The sequence below is a fragment of the Callithrix jacchus genome, chromosome 8 (assembly GCF_049354715.1).
Source record: "Callithrix jacchus isolate 240 chromosome 8, calJac240_pri, whole genome shotgun sequence".
NCBI lineage: Eukaryota > Metazoa > Chordata > Mammalia > Primates > Cebidae > Callithrix > Callithrix jacchus.
Window position 1 is genome coordinate 13,493,125 of NC_133509.1, and position 20,757 is coordinate 13,513,881.

Below are 20,757 nucleotides of genomic sequence, written 5' to 3' on the forward strand. Positions count from 1 at the left end.
GATTGACATATGCAGTCTAGCACTATGGAATGATAAGTGAGGTCAGTGTTGTAGGAGGGTCTGGTAGAATAAAGGCATCCCATCATTTGTGAAATGGAGTCTGCATGCCTACTCAGGTTGCTATGAAGATTAATGAAATTACATATGGAGCAACTGTTTGCATATAGAAAGCTCTAAAAAATGCTAATTGCTTTCCCCATTTCTTCATATAAATTGTAAGGAAACTAAAAAGCAGAGAGATTAAAACCTGAGCTTTGGTTTCTATATGTGTAAGATAGGAAGTTCACATTTGTCTCTTACTAACCTGTAAGTTCTTCAAATCTGGGAACATGTCTAATTACTGTGTATGTCTTCAATCCTGTACGTGAATGTAGAAAACAGTTCTTCCTTGAAGGTCTGTTACATGGATGGATGTATGATTAACTTGTGCCAGAACACACAGCAGTCAGCAGTGAAACTGGGCCAAGGACCCATGTCTCTTACTCTTACTTAACACAGTGTTTCTTTCTATTCCTGTGTTTTTCCCTACTATGTACCTACTATGGACCATGCCCTGTGTTTTTCAGTGAAGAGCTCTAATTTTATTTCCATTCCAAGGAGAGGGAGGTTTCAGCACATTCCTGGAACAATCAGCTTTCTTTTCTTCTCTGCCTAGTGCCTCCCCCACCTTCTTAGGGCTTTCTTTTCTGGCTTCATCAATTGTTGCTCTTTGGCATGAAGAGCTGCTTTGTGAGCCAGATGGGTCTCTGAACAGATGTCTTTGGTGGAGAGTTTACCACTTCCACAGCCAAGAAAGGCAAGTCACTAGAAGGACTTCTGTGTGGGCTGGCCTGGCTGCTCAACGTTTCAGACTCCTGTTATTTACAAGTCTTCTCCAGAAGCCCTGGAAGAATTAACTCTAAGGCCTGGACTGTGGAATGATACTCATGCATAAGCAGTTCCTGAGCAAGCAGTACAGTGAGTGGATGATTCCTGGAAACCTGAGTTCAGGTGAAAATGAGAGAGAGCAGTCTCCCTGTCCTTGTTTGTGGGCTTCCTCATGGCCATTTCTACCTCTGGCCTAAGTGTATTTTACTCTGATGAAATTTCAACTTCATCTCTTCTTCTGTCCTTTAGGAAAAATGGGAAAGAGTAAAGAGGTCTTTTCTCTGCTTCAAATTTTTATTTGTTCTTATTTGTTGATATTTATTTGCTGGAGATAGCTTAGTGGTTTTTTTTCTTTTTCTTTTTCTTTTTGAGACAGGGTCTCCCTCTGGTGTCCAGGCTTGTAGTGCAGTGGTGCAATCATGGATCACTACAGCCTTGCCCTCCTAGGCTGAAGCCATCCTCCTGCCTCAGCCTCCTAAAGTGCTAAGACTACAGGCATGAGCTGCCAGGCCTGGCTTGATTATTTCAATTACCATTTGCTATGTAATAAGCCCCCAAAATGTAGTAGTTTAAAATTAAAAAAAAAAAAAAAGTGCATATGATGAGAGACTGCTCAAACTGTGTATTAATTTATACAGTTTATTTCTTTTCCTGTGCGTTGGCAGGTCTTCTTACCCCATCCTCTGTGAGGCTGAAGCCCTGGTTTCTTCTAGTAGCATGAAGGGATAAACTGTAGTACTCAAGTAACCTTTAAGCCTCTGCTTATGTCAACTTTGTTCATGTCCTGTTGGCTAAAGCAAGTCACATGGTTCAAGCCAAGGACTTTAAAAAGTAGAGTGAAGTCTCCATCTCTTGTTGGGAGGAGCTACGAAATAAGGTGGGCCATGTTTTTCACTCTATCACAGGGATAAAAGTTGAAGGTTCAAATCGTGACTGTGCTACTTATTGTGTAACCTTGAATGAGTCATGTAACTTCTCCAAACCTCAGGAAAATGGAGAAAATAGAACCTACCTAAAGGGTTGTGTGCAGATTGATCAGTACATACAAAGTACTTAGAATAGTGCTTGACACATAGTAGGCACTTAATACATTTTAGCTGTTGCTTAGACAAATTAGTAGAGGTTTTTTATGATTACCAGCAACAGAAATCAGCCTGACTTGGTTTAAGCTTCTTAAAACCTAGAAGGATCCAGGGGAAGTTCAGAGAGTCCTTTGAAAAGCCGATCCTACAAACCATGATAAGGTAAGGATCAAGACTACTCTGGTTAGGAGGTTGGCTCACTCAAGCAGAAAAGCAGTTCCCTGGCCCACAACTCCAACAGTGTTGCTGCTGGGTCAGTTGGCCTCTTGTAGCCTTATTTAGTGGGTAGTGAGTGGGCTCAGTGACCTCCCAGAGGGGTCCAGAGTCAGTGCCTCTGAAGCATCCATTCTCACCCCAGTCGTGTAGATATCAAGGGACACCATCCTCTCCTGCTCGGTGTTGGGGGCAGTTTGGTAGTCCATGACCTAGTCCAGGTTGAAAGTGATTTCTGGTTGTGGCCTGCTCTAATTAAAACTGATGTACAAAAATAACTTACAAGGTGCTCTAGGGGCAATATTTTGCTCTTTCAAAGCGTTCATTGTAAGATTCTTCAAATATAAATTTTCATAGAATCTTGAAAAAGGCAAGCAAATTACATCAGTTTGATTCATATATTTCATTTTAGGAATATGTCAATGATATAAAGGTAGGTATTCCTGCACTTAAAAATGTTTAAGAAGTGCCTTTTGGAGTTTCGGGGAAGGTTAGCTGTTTTCTGGTATCATTTAGTTTCTGTTTTTCACCAAGGTAGTAGCCTCTTGAACATGTTTTGGTTATCTTTCTTCAACTGAGTGAGTGTGTCCTGGTCCTAGTTTGGTACATTGCTTTGGTTGTACACATGGTAGCTTTCCTACTTTCTAATATGTCTGCACCGGGTGGAAACCCAAAGGTAAGCATGTTCTCACCCTCATTCCTGAAGTGATTTGTCTCTGCCGTAATGGAGCAGGACTCTTGGGCAGAATAAGTTCAGCTGACATTGACAGAAGCTCTGTCTCCTCAACCTGTCCAGTGTGATTTGTTCTGGTGTTAAACAGAACATTGTATTCTGTTTCCCCTGGGTGTTCAAAGGGAGAAGCAGTCTGTGCAGTTTAGCCTGGTGTATGTGATTTGTGATTTGATTAGGGGGTGTGTATAGAGCTGTCACCCCTCTGGGGAGTGTTAAGTTTCTCTGAAATCTCTGTGACATTCTGACAGTTATGGGTAGGTAGAGGTATATGCTCCTCTGTGTCTATTCACCTTTCTCTTCACAGTCTTTCCCCCCATCAAAGAGAAGTAATTCATTTTTTTGTAAAATATTTATAGAATACCTGACAAATTCAAGGTACTACGTGAATTACTCGTTAGGCATAAAAGTGAATTACTCATTAGGTATAATATTGGCTCATAAATGCGTTTTGTCCTCTAGGAGCTTAGAGTCTAATGGGAAAGAGACATATCTATAAGTGACTCTTGTCTATGGTGGAACATAGCCATTGTCATTGTTCTGTGCACGAATCACTACCCTGCCAACTTTCAAATAGAATCTGATGTGACATAGTTTATTAGTCAAAATTCTTTGGTGTAGCAGAAACGCAACTCAAGATTACTTTAATCAGAAGAGGGAATGTTTGGTTTGGGTCACCAGGAGGTCTGAAGGCAGAGATGAATATGGGGTTGAAATGATGGCCTCAGGACTCTGGTCAGCTCTCAGCTTTGCTCGTTCTTGTGTGGGCTTCCTTTTCAGTCAGATTCTCTTCACTGGAGGCAGGATGGACCTCACTAACTCCAGACACATCTAGTCCTTAGTGCTCCCCATCCTAGAGAAAGTCCTCCACCCCCACTCCAGCACCTCACCCCCCTCCCAGCATCCAGATCAGTGCTTGAAGCACTGATTGGCAGATTGCCTCTGCTTGGAGTGCTTGCCCATGCCTGGAGCATTCACGGTGTCCACAGGGCTAGTGTTGCCTGGTGGGCCACCCTGGTTATACACTCACCACTGTGGTGGAACAGATGGCGCTTCTTGATGAACACCCTAGCAGAAACACTTGATGATGGGGAGGAGTGCCCCAAATGAAAAGAAGTGGCTTTCTTACCAGGAGATGGTGAGAATGAATAGATGCTGAAAGCAAGCAAATTTTTAAGAAGTTTTCCCCCTACAAATTCTGTTAAACATTGGGTCAGAAAGACAAACAGCTGCTAACATAGGATGAAAACAATAATCAAGCAGTTAGCACAGGTATAAGCAAACCGGTCCGTGGACCAAATTTGGCCTGCTGCCTGTTTTTGCATGGACTGCAAGCTAAGAATAGTTTTCAAAATTTTGTGACCTTTAACAATTATACAAAATTCATTTTATTATTATGTATTTATTTATTTTTGAGACGGAGTTTCGCTCTTGTTACCCAGGCTGGAGTGCAATGGCGCGATCTCGGCTCACCGCAACCTCCACCTCCTGGGTTCAGGCAATTCTCCTGCCTCAGCCTCCTGAGTAGCTGGGATTACAGGCGCGCGCCACTATGCCCAGCTAATTTTTTGTATTTTTAGTAGAGATGAGGTTTCACCATGTTGACCAGGATGGTCTTGATCTCTTGACCTCGTGATCCACCTGCCTCGGCCTCCCAAAGTGCTGGGATTACAGGCGTGAGTCACCACGCCTGGCCTTACTCTCAGGTCCTTTTTTTTTTTGAGATGGAGTTTTGCTCTTATTACCCAGGCTGGAGGGCAATGGTGCAATCTCGGCTCACCGCAACCTCCGCCTCCTGGGTTCAAGCAATTCTCCTACCTCAGCCTCCCGAGTAGCTGGGACTACAGGCTGCACCAGCATGCCCAGCTAAATTTTGTATTTTTATTAGACACATGGTTTCACCATGTTGACCAGGATGGTCTCAATCTCTTGACCTCATGATCCACCCGCCTCGGTCTCCCAAAGTGCTGGGATTATAGGCGTGAGCCACCATGACCGGCCTACTCTCTGGTACTTTACAGAAAAAACTTCCTAACCAAAAGGGAAGGAGAATCCCTTGAAAGAGGAAGCTTTAGAATTTAAGCACAAAACTGGGTCAGATGCAATGACTGTAGCCTGTAATCCCAGCACTTTGGGAGACCAAAATGGGTGGATACCCTGAAGTCGGAAGTTCGAGACCACCCTGGCCAACATGGTGAAACCCTGTCTCTACTAAAAATACAAAAAAATAGCTGGGTGTGGTGGTGGACACCTGTAATCTCAGCTGCTTGGGAGCCTGAGGCAGGATAATTGTTTGAATCCAGGAGACAGAGGTTGCAGTGAGCTGTGATTGCGCCACTGCATTCCAGCTTGGGTAACGAGCAAAACTCTAAAAAAAATAAATAGGTAAATAAAAAAGAATTTAAGCACTAAACTAAAGTTTAAATGGATCAGCTTTAAGTTCTTGAGGAAACCATGATAGGTGACATGGGTAGGAGAGAGGATTTTTTTTCCTGATCCTGGAGCTCTGTAAAGAAATACCTGCCAAGATAATTACAAAAGAAAGAAAGAAAGAAAAAAAAATACAAAAAAAAAAAAAAAAAAGCAATACCTGCCAAATTTGTATCAAGTCTTTTCATCTGAAGCTGAACCAAGTAGGTAGTTGTGCTGTGAGTTAAAAAGTGTTGGAGGTGGAGATGGCGCTAGGATACTGCTTTCTTCCATGCTATTTAAAGCAGTAATTTGCATTGCCAGCCTGCCATTCTTAACCTGCTCTAATTATCAAGGCCTTATTTTGACCCAAGACCCTGAAGAAGCATTGCATGATTTAGATCAATATGCAGTTCATCCAGCTTAGCCTGTAAATGATTTCTGCCTTGGAGTTGCTAGCTGATAAAGATCAGTAAATGCAAAGAACAGTTTTAGATTATAACTCAACTTGGTTTCCTTTTCCTTCTATCTGTGAAACCATGCATAACCTGCCTGACCTTTATGCCCAGTATTGAATAAGTAGCCTGAGTCTGCAGTATACTAAGAAGACCATCCTGGATTTTTAAATTTTATTTTATGTATTTATAAACACCACTGCACTCGGACCAGCCATATTTTATGTACTTGTGTATGACGTGTATGTGTGTCCCCAGGCTGGAATGTAGTGTTGTGATCATGACTCACTGCATCCTCAGCCTCCCTGGCTCGAGCGATCCTCTCACCTCAGCCTTCTGAGTATCTAGGACTATAGATGTGTACCATCATGCCTGGCTAATTTAAAACATTTTCTTTTTTAGAGACAGGGTCTCTCTCTGTTGCCCAGGCTGGTCTTAAACTCCTGGGCTCAAGTAATCCACCTGTGTGGGCCTCCCAAAGTATGGGATTACTGGTGTGAGCCACTGCGCTTAGCCACCAGCTTAGATTTTTGAGGGTCACATAGCCTACTGTAATTGGATGGCTGTCTTCAGAGCCAGAGTAGCTTATTATACTTTGGGGCCATCCTGCTTGGAGTGCGATTCAAAAGTGTTCCTTTATTGCCTAGGTTAGAACATTATGTAAAAATGGGGCACTCAGGTGAGAATGAGATTTAAGTCTTCTGCAGAGCCTGTACAACAGTGTTTTTGGGCAGGTGATATGGCTCACACTTGTAATCACAGCACTTTGGGAGGCCAAGACGGGAGGATCACTTGAGGTCAGGAGTTCGAAACCAGCCTGGCCAACATGGTGAAATCCAATCTCTACTAAAAATGCAAAAAAATTAGCCATTTGTGGTGGCAGGCACCTGTAATCTCAGTTACTTGGGAGGCTGTGGCAGGAGAATCACTTGAACCTGGGAGGTGGAGGTTGCAGTGAGCTGAGATTGCGCCACTGTACTTCAGCCTGGATGACAGAGCAAGACACTATCTCAAAAAAAATTTTTTTGTGTGTGTCCTATTCCTGGGGAGAGCTGGGAGTCTCCAAAGCATCTCACAGTGTCCCAGTCACAGTCTCCAGCAAATGTGGTCCTCAGCAATGGTTAGGATCGTAACCTCTAAATTCTTCCTCTCCGTTCAGACTTTTTGGCACTAATAGCAAGATCTGAAGTGGCTCATTTTGTTTTGTTTTATAAGCTATTTGTAGCAGACTCACATGTAATTATTTGAGTGGTTTCTTCTGTAATCCTTGAAAGGAACTATGCTGCCTCTGCCAGGCGTACCTGAGCAGAAGTCAGAGTGGCCCTTGCCTTCACTGGCCTGAGGCTACATACAGGGCTCTATTCTGAGCACAGTTCCTATCTCTGTATGACAGAGGACTGTTGTTTGATCCTTGAAACATAGAAGGTTGCCCATGGTATTCACAAGGTGCTCCTGGCTGCATCTCTCTTCCTTTGCCCGCCATACCCATCCAGCAGCTGTGTGGCTGACACAGGAAGAGATTCCTCTTGACCCTGTCTAGACTGCCCTGCCTTAAGATGGAGGGAGACAGAGTGGCTCATTAGTATGGGGGAATTCAGTATGCTGTTCTCTTGGTTAGAAATGTGAGTCTTGTTTATCTAGAATTATTTCATCTGCTAGATTCACCATGATGGACTATAGCTCCAGGTGAGTTTGTATCTTAGCTCCTTGAGAGAGGCTCGAGGGAAGCATGGAGGAGGTGGTATTTTAGCTGGGCTTTGAAGCATAGATAGAAGTTACATATGTGGCAGGGTCAGGGAGAGGAATTCCAGGTAGAGGGAAGCATGAATCATGGCATAGAGACAGGAAAACACAGACGTGTTTTTACAGGAAATAGCAAATGGTTCAAGTTGTCTAGAACAAAGGGTTCCTGATGGCAAGGGGTGAGAATTAAAGTAAGAAATAGTTGGAACAGTGAGGAGGGAGAGGAGAGATGTTAATTAGGAGGCCGTTGCCATGGTCCTTGAGAGATAAGGAGGGTCTGAGTTAGGATAGTAGCAGAGTGAAGGGAGAGGAGAGGGACAGATGAGAGAGAGGTGGTGCAAAGGGCAGGGACTGGTGTCGGAAGATGGGTAGAGGAGTAGCAAGGAGACTTGGCCATGGCCCTTCCTAGGGTGGTTGTGGTGGGAAGGAGCCTGAGACCCATGCTGTGCCCTGGGGCTGTACCTGGTAATCCTTGGAGAGCTGTGTCCTGCTCCTTCTCAAATCTCAAAGCCTCATTTCTTTTTTTCCCCCTCATTTCTAATAGAAACCTGAGACTGGGCTGCCTTTTCCTAAGTTACAGATTATTTCCTGAGGCAGATTGCTGGTTTGATTTGGAAATCTGGACACATGGGGATGAAACTCGGAGTGAATTTTATTAACCACTACCCAAAGCAAGATGGAACTTAGCTCATGATGCCTGACACCATAGAGTAATAAGAGTAGGCCAGGTGCGGTGGCTCACGCCTGTCATCCCAGCACTTTGGGAGGCCAGGGCAGGTGGATCACGGGAGGCCGGGAGTTTGAGGCCAGCTTGGCCGACATGGCGAAACCTGTCAACTAAAAATACAAAAATTAGCCAGGCATGGTGGCGTGCGCCTGTAATCCCAGCTACTCAGCAGGCTTAGGCATGAGACTTGTTTGAACCCAGGAGGTGGAGGTTGCAGTGAGTCAAGATTGCGTCACTGCACTTCAGCCTGGGCAACAGAATAAGACTCTGTCTCTAAATAAATAAGTAATAAAACAATAGTAGAGTCTAGTGGTATGGCTCAGCTTGAGGTGGGAGCCAGCATAAGGCTTGTTAAGACCAAACTAATTAGAAACAAATGCAATGGGGAAATTTCTTTTTTCATTTGGAAAAAACATTTCAAAGTTTATTGCTGGAGGTAAGTGCTTACCACCCTGTGAACAGTTTGCAGGGCTGTCATTAGGTGGTGGTGACAGGCACCAAATCCCCAAGAAGCTGCTGCCCACCAAGTGACCTCAGAGCCACTGTATCCTCTCGCTTTAGCATTCTGGCTGTGCAGTAGAACCTTATGGAAGTTTCCCTTCTAGCCTGGCTGTTGGCTCTTTGGGATATCCTGGCAGAATTGTTCATTATTTCTGAATCTCACCTTGTTTGAGAGGTAATCTCAATTCCTTTTCCATCTCTGACCAAGTGTAATGTAATAGTACTAAAGTTTTGGCATTTAAAAGCCCATTACGCATACAATGCTGGGCTCCAAAGAGGCAAAAGAGAGAGTTCCTGTCCTCTTAGAGCTTTGAGTCCTAGTTGAAAAAGCAAGACTGTACTTTAAGTCAGATGAAAGGTTTATGGGAGAATTAACACATGAGGTCTGGGATTTGCCTTAAGACACTCCTGTCCTTCCCATCCTGCAAAGAAAAAGCTGGGGGTTATAGATGAAATAAAACTGGGGCGGGGTACAATGACTCACTGTAATCCCGGCACTTTGGGAGCTGAGGCAGGTGGATCACCTGAGGTCAGGAATTCGAGACCAGCCTGGGCAACATGGTGAAACCCCATCTCTACCAAAAATACAAAAATTAGCTGGGCATGGTGGCACATGCCTATAGTCCCAGCTACTTGAGAGGCCGAGGCAGGAGAATTGCTTGAACCTGGAGGTTGCAGTGAGCCGAGATTGCACCACTGCACTCCAACCTGGGTGACAGAGCAAGACTCTGTCTAAAATGAATGAATGAATGAATTAATTAATGTAACAAAATGGATTATTGTTAAAACTGGGTGATGGGTAGATGGTTACTGTCTCTACTTTTGTGAATATTTAGATTTTTTTCAGGAAAAATATTGGCTAAAAGAAAGTAGCATATGTACTGACATAACAAGTGACACACATGATAAAAAACCTCGGGTTCCAGGGAGAAGGGACTCTTGTGGGTGGACAGCTGTCAGGGGAGGCTTCACAGAAGAGCTGGGAGCTGGGCTTTGTTTCAGTGAGGATTCTTGGTTACACATAACAGAAACCAACTTGAGCCAGTGTAAACAGAATAGGGGCTTCCTTATAGGGATCCAGGAGGCCCTTTAGGGAACGTGAGATGTAGTCAGTACTCGGGAAGGGATGGGGCAAGACAGGGACCAGAAGACCATTGGAATTCTAGGCAGCCTTCTTAATTACTCTGCATGCTCTACACTTGTTTCTTTGCTTCTCTGTTTAGAAGGCAGGAGGAGGACACCACCCCTCAGCAACCAGTGTGTATCATGTCCATCCCAGACACAGCCCAGATTCAACCTGACCCTCTTAGCACAATTCCCATCTCTGAGTAATCCAGCAAAACTTGTATAGTGTACATTGCTGGTGGGGCTCCTTCCTGTAAGTGAAGGGAGGTAATTATGGGGATCCATCTGAATTAGGCAGCCCTCCATTCTCCCTTTCCCACTTGTCTGAATCAAACTAGGATAGTAGGATATATGTGAAAAGAGAAGACATCTCAATTGAAAAGTAAGTGCTTCACAGTCAAACACGTAGGGAATATTTGTGGAACAGTATACATCCTCCTGGCACTGATGAGGGGTTGTGAACCCCACATATCTGAGACAGGTCTCAGTTAAATTAGAAACTTTATTTTGCCTATGTTGAGGATGCATGCCCATGACACAGCCTCAGGAGGTCCTGATATGTGTCCAAGGTGGTCAGGGCAAAGGTGGTTTTTTTTTTTTTTGGAGATGGAGTTTCACTCTTGTTGCTTAAGATGGAGTGCAATGGCGTGGTCTCAGCTCACCGCAACCTCTACCTCCCGGGTTCAAGCGATTATCCTGCCGCAGCCTCCCAAGTAGCTGGGATTATAGGAGCCCACCACCACACCTGGCTAATTTTGTGTTTTTAGTAGAGACAGAGTTTCTCCATTTTGGTCAGCCTGGTCTCAGACTCTTGACTTGAGGTGATCCACCCGTCTTGGCCTCTCAAAGTGCTGAGATTAAAGGCGTGAGCCACCACACCCAGCCTACTTTATTGTTACAACTTGGCTGGACACAGTGACTCATGCCAGTAATCGCAGCAGTTTGGGAGGCTGAGGCAGGTGGATCACTTGACATCAGGATTTCAAGAGCAGCCTGGCCAACATGATGAAACCCTATCTCTACTAAAAATACAAAAATTTAGCTGGGCATGGTGGTGTGTGCCTGTAGTCCCAGCTTTTGGGGAGTCTGAAACCCAAGAATTGCTTGAACCCTGGAGGCACAGGTTGCAGTGAGCTGAGATCATGCCCATTGCACTCCAGCCTGGGTGACAGAGCGTTTTTTGTTTCTCAAAAAACAAACAAAAAATTGTTAAAACCTGTCAATACCTTAAAAGAAGAGTCTCCTTTACTCTGAAAAACGAAAGAATCAGCAGCATTTTAAGTAAAGAAAAAAAATCAAAAAGATTACTTCAGTCTTCCATTAGTTCAGCCTGTGCAGTTAATTCCTGTTCTGCTTGATATTCATAAACATTTCAGCTCTCCATGAGTCATGACAGTTTTCCCTCTGTTCTGATGTCACAGGTAGGTCAGAGACAGTTGCATTCTTTTGAGTTTCAGATATATGCATTTATCTCAATGAGCAGAAGAATGAATGACTTTGAATAGAATGGGAGTCAGGTTTGCCCTAAGCAGTTCCCAGCTTGACTTTTCCCGTTAGCTTGGTGATTTTTAGGGCCCCAAGATTTATTTTCCTTTCACTGGGGCCAGGTTAGGTAGAAGCCAGGCTGAGAAGGAATCTGATTCCTTATATTGGTTATATTTTTTTCTGAAATAAATGTTAGCTTTTATTTTCCCTCCACGCTGAAAGAGTCATTGAACTCTAACTTCTCTGCTTCTCACATTTAAAGCTGCCTGGTGTTTTTGAGTATTTAGTACCTACCAGACATTAGCAGGCAGGAGTTACAATTCCCACCTGACAGTCAAGGAAAGGCTCAGAGAGGTTCTGTAATTGGGCTGTGGCCACACAGCTAGTAGATGATAGAGTTAGTATTCAAACCCAGATTTGCCTAACTCCAAGGTTAGTGGTGCTGTTTCCATACCACATTGAACGTTCTATTTAATAATGAAATTTATGATGCCAACTGATGATAACAATCACTGGGTGTTAAGATTCTTGGTTGCTAGTGAACTTGAAGTAGCTCAAACAAGAAAGATTTTATATATATATATATATTTTTTGCTCAGCTAACCAAACCCCAGGAAGGGTAGGAATGCAGCTAGCCTGATGGATAATTGTATCCAGGGACTAAAATGCCATTAGAGCTTATACTTAGATTAAAATATACTTTAAAAAGATGCTATTCGCTAGCCTGGTCAACATGGTGAAACATCATCTCTAATAAAAACTACAAAAGTAAGCCAGGTGTGGTGGTGGGCTCCTATCATCCCAGCTCCTCGGGAGGCTGAGGCAGGGAGAATTGCTTGAACCTGGGAGGTGGAGGTTGTAGTGAGCCAAGATTGTGCTTCTGCACTCAAGCCTGGGATACAGAGCAAGACTCTGTCTGAAAAGAAAAAAAAAGTTGCTTTTAGATCTCTCCCTCGCACTTGTTTCCCTTTCGATTTTGGCGTTTTTCTCTCAGGCCAGCTGTCTACCAGATGGAACCATGGTTTCTGGCTTTACGGTTTTTTTTTTTTTTTAAATAAAGATGGGGTTTCACCATGATGGCCAGGCTGGTCTTGAACTCCTGACCTCAGGTGATCCACCCACCTTGGCCTCCCAAAATGCTAGGATTACAGGCATGAGCCGCTGCGCCCAACCTGCAGTTTTGTTATCAGAAGAGTTTTTCTCATCTTCAGTTAGGAAGTTCTGAGTGAGGACTCCTGATTGGATTGTTAGGGCTTGTGTGTCCAGACCTATGAGATCACCATGGCCAGGGGATACGGAATTATGAGTGGCACAGCCTGGGTCAGAGGCCTGTCCTGTAGCCAGGGACAGGGTTCTCTGTGTTATATGTAAATTTTCGGTGCCACAAAAGTAGCATTTGAGTATGAATTATCTCAGCAAGACAATTTACTTCCTATAGAAGGGTGTGTCTGACAGATGGAGCAATACCAAGCATACACCTGGACAGGGAGGGGAAGGGGTTCTTATTCCTGACACAGGTAGCCACTACTGCTGTATTGTTCCCCTATTGGCTAGGGTTGGATCGCACAGTCTAAGCTAATTCTGATTGGCTATTTTAAAGAGAGCAGGGTTACAAGCCGGAGTGGTGGGGTGGGTAGTTTGGTGGGAAGGACAGTTATGGAACAGGTCAGAGCAGGTGACCAGGGGAACAGATGTGAACTGATTAGAACTGGTGGTAAAGTTGTTTACTGAAACTAGAGGCAAGGAGGTGCAGAGGAGCAGGAAGTTAAACTTTAAAATGGAGAATTAAAGAATAAAAGAGCTGAACCTACTGACATACTGATTCTCTGAAGAGAAACTTGGAGTTCACTATATCTAACATCTGATTGTCAGCCTCCACCTGAAGCTGCATTTGCCCCAAAGAAGTATGTGTGATGGGAAGACAAGGAATGCCTGACATGTCTTTAAATTGCCAACACATTCTTCTAAGTGCTTTCCATTAAGGGTTATCCCAAGCTGGGAATGACTGGTGAGTAGTTTCCTGAGCTTTTTTCCAGACCTTTTTTGGTGAATTATGCTAAGCTGTGACCCAGGCACAAATGGGGAGGCCATACTTTGCTGGAGCCTGGATCACATAAATATGGCGATCTTACTAGAAATTCTTTCCTATTCATTGTTTAATAATGAGCAGAACACTGGCCTATCTTCTTTTGTCATTGTTTAACACCCTCCCCCCACCTCCCACCTCTCCTGCTGCACAAAATTAGCCTTCAGCAGGTCAAAACAGATCTTCAGCTAATTTCCATTTCTTGAATAGCATATAAGTGCTCAGGTTAGCCGAGTTTGTTCTCCTGCCTGTAGGTGGCTGATTAGCTTTGTGATAGATTGCCTATCTGCTCTTCTCAGGTAGCCCAAATAATCTGGTGAGGGAAGTATGCTGCTTTAAAGTTACTTTGTGACCTTTGGCAAGAGATTTTATCCTCAAGCCTCAATTTCCATGTCTGTAAAACAGGACTGTTCTGCCAAATATTATGAAGGGCTGTTAAAAACCCAGATCAGGCTGGGTGTAGTGGCTCACAGTTGTAATCGCAGCACTTTGGAGGCTGAGGCAGTAGGATTGTTTGGGCCTAGGGGTTTGAGATCAGCCTGGGCCAAGTAGGGAGACCCTGTCAAAGAAAAAAAAAGTTACCTGGGTGTGGTGGCATGCACTGAAATGGGAGGATGGCTTGAGCCTAGGAGGTCGAGGCTGCAGTGAGCCATGATCACATCACTGCACACCAGCCAACAACAAAAAAGGATGCTTTCAGGGAATCTGAAAATACTTAAGCATTTCCCGTTGTTCTTTCCTTCCTTTCTTCTTTTCTCCTTCTTTTATTATACCTCTCTTCTCTCTGTAACTTCCTCTACCTGTTGCTCTGGCTTTTGTTACATCCTGTATTAAAATTTTAGATCATTTATGTTATTTAAAAAATTTTTTTTGAGACAGCGTCTAGCTCTGTCACCCAGGCTGGAGTGCAGTGGCACAATCTCAGCTCACTGCAACCTCTGCTTCCCAGGTTCAAGCCATTCTCATGCCTCAGCCTCCTGAGTAGCTGGGACTACCGGCATACACCACCATGCCCGGATATATATATATATATATATATTTTTTTTTTTTTTGGTATTTTTAGTAGAGACAGTGTTTTGCCATGTTGCCCAGGCTGGTCTTGAACTCCTGGCCTCAAGCATTTCACCCATCTTAGCTTCCTGAGTGCTGGGATTACAGGCCTAAACCACTATGCCTGGCCTAAAAATGTATGTAATTTCTTGGAGTGTTGTGTGCTAATGAAAAGTAAATCCTAAACTCTTGCAACATCATCTTCTGTTTAATTGTCAGGGTTTGTGGGCCTTCTGGATCAGAGGATGAGTAGTGAATTGGCAGAGAGGGGTGTAGGAGGAAGGTAGAGAAGGAAAGCATTTCAAAACTAATGAGGCTTGGAAGGGAAGGAAGAAAAGAAACATAAAATGCAGTTGCTGGGCTTGGTTGTAAAAATCTTGAAAGTGAAGGAGATAAAATAGTTGCTTGTTGGAACCTGGCAGGCCTGCTCTGGAGGCTTGCTGTTTGAATTCAGTTGTTAATCAGGAGGTGGGAAACAACCTCTGGTTCCTGCTGTTAGCACGTGTCTTGCATTTGGCCTTGTCAAGAAGGATAATGGATTGGAGCCGAGAAAGAAGCATCCTGCTTACTTGCTAAACTGGAGCAGAGAATTATTCTCTCCTTACTGAATTTCAGGGCTTTCAGCCTGCCCTAAGTAAGATCCTTCTGTAATGTGATTCCTTTCCCAGCCATAGCTCAGTAAGGGTTCTTCTGAACTTTGGAGTTTGCCTTTAGTCCTGTTGTCTGGGCCCTGATTATCTGGATCCTGGAAAGAACGCTCCAGTTCTAACCCTAGGCCCTATCGTTAGCTCCTTGTGCCACTCTGACAGGTGACACCTCTACACTCTGGGCCTCAGTGCTTCTCATCTCTGTGTAGTGGCTACAATGCTTACCTCACAGTGTTACTTATAGTAACAGGATTAAAGAAGAAGGCCGGGCGCCGTGGCTCAAGCCTGTAATCCCAGCACTTTGGGAGGCCGAGGCAGGTGGATCATGAGGTCAAGAGATCGAGACCATCCTGGTCAACATGGTGAAACCCGTCTCTACTAAAAATGCAAAAAATTAGCTGGGCATAGTGGCGCATGCCTGTAATCCCAGCTACTCGGGAGGCTGAGGCAGGAGAATTGCCTGAACCCAGGAGGTGGAGGTTGCGGTGAGCCGAGATCGCGCCATTGCACTCCAGCCTGGGTAACAAGAGCGAAACTCTGTCTCAAAAAAAAAAAAAAAAAAAAAAAAAAGAAGATTGTGTATTTGAACTAGGGAGGTGGAGGTTACAATGAGCCTGAACCCAGGAGATGGAGGTTGCGGTGAGCCGAGATTGCGCCACTGCACTCCAGCTGGGTGGCAGAGTGAGACTTTGTCTCAAAAAAAAAAAAAAAAAAAAAAAGATAGTATATTTAAAAGGGCTGACATAGCAGGTGTTCCATAAACCAGAGCTGTTGTCGGATCTTCTTAGGTCTGCTGGCCTCACCTGTACCTCTCATCCTCCCACCTAGTCTTTCAGCTGCATCCCTTCTCACTGCAGGAAGGGAAAGAGCTGGGGCCTTTTTTTTTTTTTCTTCCAATGCTCTTGTGGTAGGAAATTTGGGCTGGGAAAAAGAGGTTACAGGTAATGGCTAACTGAAGAGTTGGGGATTTTCTCTGAGTTTTAATTATCTCTGCTACTTAATTAGCTCTATGAGACCAGGGATAGCGGCTGGTGGTGGCTGTGTGGAGGATGAGATTTGTCTCATCCAGGTCAGCTCCTCTTCTCTTTGTTCCTTCATCTTTAGTGGGGAGGGTTATTAAGGCCCTGCTAAGGATACTAAGAAGAGGTGGTTTGAAGCCTAAAGTCTCCAGTAAAAAAAAATCTCATTTTCCTTTTAAAAAAATATATCTTTTAACTTTTGCTTATCTACTTTTGGATTCAGCCTTTCTCACAGATGAGCAAGAATCCAGCTTCCCTGCATCACTCTGCTTGCTTCTCAGTGGGCCCTTGCTCCTTCCTTCCACCTCTTCTCTTTCTTTTGGGCTCCCCACTTCAACCCATCTTCTGCCTTTCTGTTCTTCCAGGCCCCACTGTCTTCCATCTTGCTTTAGGGAATGCAGCTGCTTTTAATATTAGCCTAAACCAAAAAAATGAAGATACTAGCATATGGTAGAAACACATAGGAGGCTGACATTTACCTTGTTTCATCTGCCTGCCAGAGCCTTGTCAGCTACTCTGGATGTCATCCGATGGGTGGCACCCATCCCACCTGGTTGGAAGAATTTAGAGCAAGTCCACAGGGCCTTGACCACATCTTCATCTTTGGTCTAACATGTGCACATATTCTTGTCATTGGTTGGATTCTGTCTTGCCTGGCGGTGACTGTCACAGTCCCTGCATCCTTTTTACTCATAGCTCAATGCAGATACTCTGTGTTTCTAGAATAAACAAATGATCCCCTAAATTGTTTTATCCAAATACCTTATTTTAGAGGGGAAGAAAGTACTTAATTGTTAAACTTCAAGATGTGTGCTCTTGAAGGAAAAATTAGGAGGCTTTGAATAGTGTTAATTCTGGGATAGAAAATATCAGAGAATATTACTTTCTTCTAATATCCTTTTACTTAGTTTTATAAAACCTCCTTGTTCATTTTTGAGGAAGGAGGGGTTACCCATACTCATTGTCACAGAAGCTGAGCAGAATTGGGGTTGTTAGATCTCAGCCTCCTGTGGGGTTCCTAGGGAAGCTTATGAACCTGGGAGCCTAGTGGGTGGTTGATGCTTCTTCTAGAATGCAGGCTGACCCATCAGCTGCTGGGGGCCCTCTCAGCATCACCTTCCAGTTATTGAAGGATCAGAAAGAGAACCCAAGGCCCAGTGGTGGCCTGAGGAAGTAGAGAAGAACTGGGCCTGTGATTTCAATGTTTGAGGGCTCTGCTAGGGGAATGTGAGAGGAAGCCCAGTTAATCCTCTCAGGACTCCAGTAACAGGGCAGTGTCCCAAGTTGGGAAGGGGATTTAGAAGAACTGGGCACCTAGGAGTAGAGGTTGACAGGGTGATTTGAAAGGAGGACTTTTTAGATGCAAGGACCAGTACAAGAGAAGGTGAGACTGTTACACAGGGACAGTTAGAGAGCCAGGCCAGCCCCAACCAGCAGGAGGTGGATGTGGAGACATGTTGTGGTGTGAAGCAGGAGAGGAGAGGAAGAAATGGGGTATGGAAAACTGGGGAGAGGGGCTTGAGGCTTTGCTCTGAGGCAGTGGGGAGCCAGGGTCCACTCTGTGCAGCGGGCTGTCCCACTGGAGGAGTACTGGTTTCTGTGCAGACAGGGTGGAGGGAGAAGATGCTGGAAACAGGAACAGTATGCAAAGGGCCTGGCTATTGTGGGAAGCAAGTATGGGGTGCTGAGGGAGATCCAGAAATGAACTCTCCCTGGACTTGTCTGCCATCATGTACCTCTTTTCTGTCACCAGAGAAGGGCTAGACTTGGGTGTGGCCGGCACAGGGTCAAGAGGGATGTCCTAGCCTGGTGGCTCCAGCAGTGTGCTCTTGGGGTTCCGTGACCTCATGTGCCCAGGTCTCCACAAGAGGCTTCTTGGGAGACCCTCCGGGATCTGGCTCCCAGGACCGATGTGGTCTAGCAGTGAAAAGCGCCTCAGAATTTCCCCTTTCTTCCTCTCCAACCCGTTCTATCTCTGCAGCCTCCTAGGCAGTATTGTTCCCTGGAGCGGGTGGGAGAAGCAGCGCTGACAGCGAGGGATGGCGGCAAGCTGTGTTATGTAAGTTTAAAAAAGGAGGCTTGCTTGCCATGTGAATAGAGATCAGATACAAGGACAGCTAGAGGCAGCATAGCCATGCCTGAGCAGCAGCTGCAGCCTGAAGAGAGGCGTCTGAGCCAACAGAGGAAAAAGCCACTGGCCTGGGTGGAGGGGACTGTGGTCTTGTGGGGGAAGAGAGGTGTCTGGTTCTGTGAACTACTGATCTTGGAGGGCAGCCCATGAGACAGTCATTCTCTGTATTGCTGTAATACGGTGCGCTGCTCATATGCCACGCCTATTACATGGATCCTGGTCTGTCACTTGTGATGGTGTGAGAGCCACCATTGTGACTGTTTCATTCATGGCAAACCATGGCCCAGAAAAGTCAAGTGATTTGCTTAGGGCTGAGTGTAGAGTAAGTGGCAGGGTCAGGATTTGATACAGGGCTTCTGTCTCACTAGCCAGTGCTGCTCTTTTGCTCTAAAACAGGCCTAACAGGTCACACCTAAACAGTCCAAGGGGAGTGTGTGGGCCAGGGGAGGGAGCCTGGGGCCATGTGGCCTGGCATGGATGAGAGGCTGTGGCACTGGGTGGGAGGTATGGAAGAGGGCTTGTGTCGGAGCGCCTTGGTGTACCTTCCTAGCAGACACGATCACACCCTTTATTCTTCTCAGTCTTGTTCCATTCTCAGCATCGTTTTCTAAATCCTGAGCACCTGACCTGCAGGGGCCAGGCACCTGGCGCCTGTCCTCTGAAAGGCCATAGGCACGGTAGGATGTGGAGGTGTACCTCCACCAAGCGACTGCTGGACTCATGCCTCGGCTGAAGTGTTGATGAGCCCTGTCCTAACACTAGGCCAAGGGAAAGAACAGAGCTGGCCCCTCGCCTCCCAAAGTTGAGAATCTCCCCATGGTTCTCTGAGAGGCTATGTGGCTCTCTCCCTCTCTCTGCTCACATTGTTGCTCAAGTGTCCTCTCCTCACAGGGCTGTTCCTTGTCACCCAGTCACGGCAGCACCCCCTTAACTCTCTCTACCCTCACAGGGTTTTACATGTTTATATATGGTTTTTTTTTTTTTTTTGAGATGGGAGTTTTGCTCTTGTCAGCCAGGCTGAAGTGCAGTGGCATGATCTTGGCTCACTGGAACTTCCCCCTCTTGAGTTCAAGTGATTCTCCTGCCTTAGCCTCCCGAGTAGCTGGATTACAGGCATGCGCTATCATGCCTGGCTAATTTTTGTCTTTGTAGTAAAGACGGTTTCAGCATGTTGGCCAGGCTGTTCTTGAACTCCTGACCTCAAATGATCCACTTACCTTGGCCTCCCAAAGTACTGGGATTACAGGCCTGAGCCTGTACATAACACAGCTTGCCGCCATCCCTCGCTGTCAGCGCTGCTTCTCCCACCCGCTCCAGGGAACAATACTGCCTAGGAGGCTGCAGAGATAGAACGGGTTGGAGAGGCCTGAGAAAAAAGTACTTTTTTCTTTGTGCCACTTAAAACCACCTGATGTTACATATTTGTTCGTTGATTTATTTACTGTCTGTCTTCTCACATTAAAACTTAAGCTTTATAACTAACAGTGGCAGACTTGGTCAGTTTCTTGACTGCTGTCTGTCTGGTGCTCATACAGCCCACAGGTAAGGTAGAGGTGCTCAGTGGACAGTAGGTGATCAGACCATTAGAGCATGGCAGTAGGGTAGGTAGAAGAAGACAGACGTAAGTGTTAGAGGGCCTGAGATTTGCTTTCAGCTTTACCCAGTTTTTGCTGTGTGACTTTAGCTGAGTTGCTGGATTTTTGAGCGTCTGTAAACCTGTCTACTCAGGAGGCTGAGGCAGGAGAATCGCTTGAACCTGGGGGAGGAGGAGGTTAGACTTTTTTTTTTTTTGGAGGCAGAGTCTCACTCTGTCTCCCAGGTTGGGGTGCAGTGGCGTAATCTTGGCTCACTGCAACCTCCACTTCCCAAGTTTAAGCAATTCTCCTGCCTCAGTGTCTTGAGTAGCTGAGATTACAGGCATGTGACACCTCACACAGCTAATTTTTGTATCTTTATTAGAGGCAAGGTTTCACCATGTTGGCTGGTCTTTAACTCCTGACCTCTGGTGATCTGCCCAACTCGGTCTCCCAAAGTGCTGGGATTATAGGTGTGAGGCACCATGCCCGGCTTTTGTTTTTCAGTTTGGCCTTGGAAAGATACTTAAATACACCTATTTGAATCTGTTTAAATAGCTGGCCATGATGGTTCACACCTATAGTCCAGATACTTGGGAGGCTGAGGTGGGAGTATTACTTGAGCCCAGGAGTTCAAGGCCAGCTTGGTCAGTGTAGTGAGACCCTATGTCTTAAAGAATAATAATAATAAATAAATGCATTCATATAAAACAGTATTGAAGGGAAGAATAATTAAACATTATAAGTGGCTCTGCTGGGTTGTATTATAGGAGGTTTGGGTTTTTTCTTCTCATTTTCTAGATGTCCTGTATGGTGTCCGTATTACAAGTATTAAGGATTTCCTGTCGTGGTTTAGGACTTTTCCTAGACATGGCCTGCCCTTGAAGTCAGTCTCATTGTTTGCCGATGTCTG

The 20,757-nt window shown here is 45.1% G+C and overlaps 1 protein-coding gene across 3 annotated transcripts in view; it reads left to right on the forward strand.

The window, feature by feature from the left end:
• The window catches only part of MAP2K1 (mitogen-activated protein kinase kinase 1), a 102,111-nt gene that overhangs the window by 70,757 nt on the left and 10,597 nt on the right, over positions 1–20,757 (forward strand). The window lies entirely within an intron of this gene.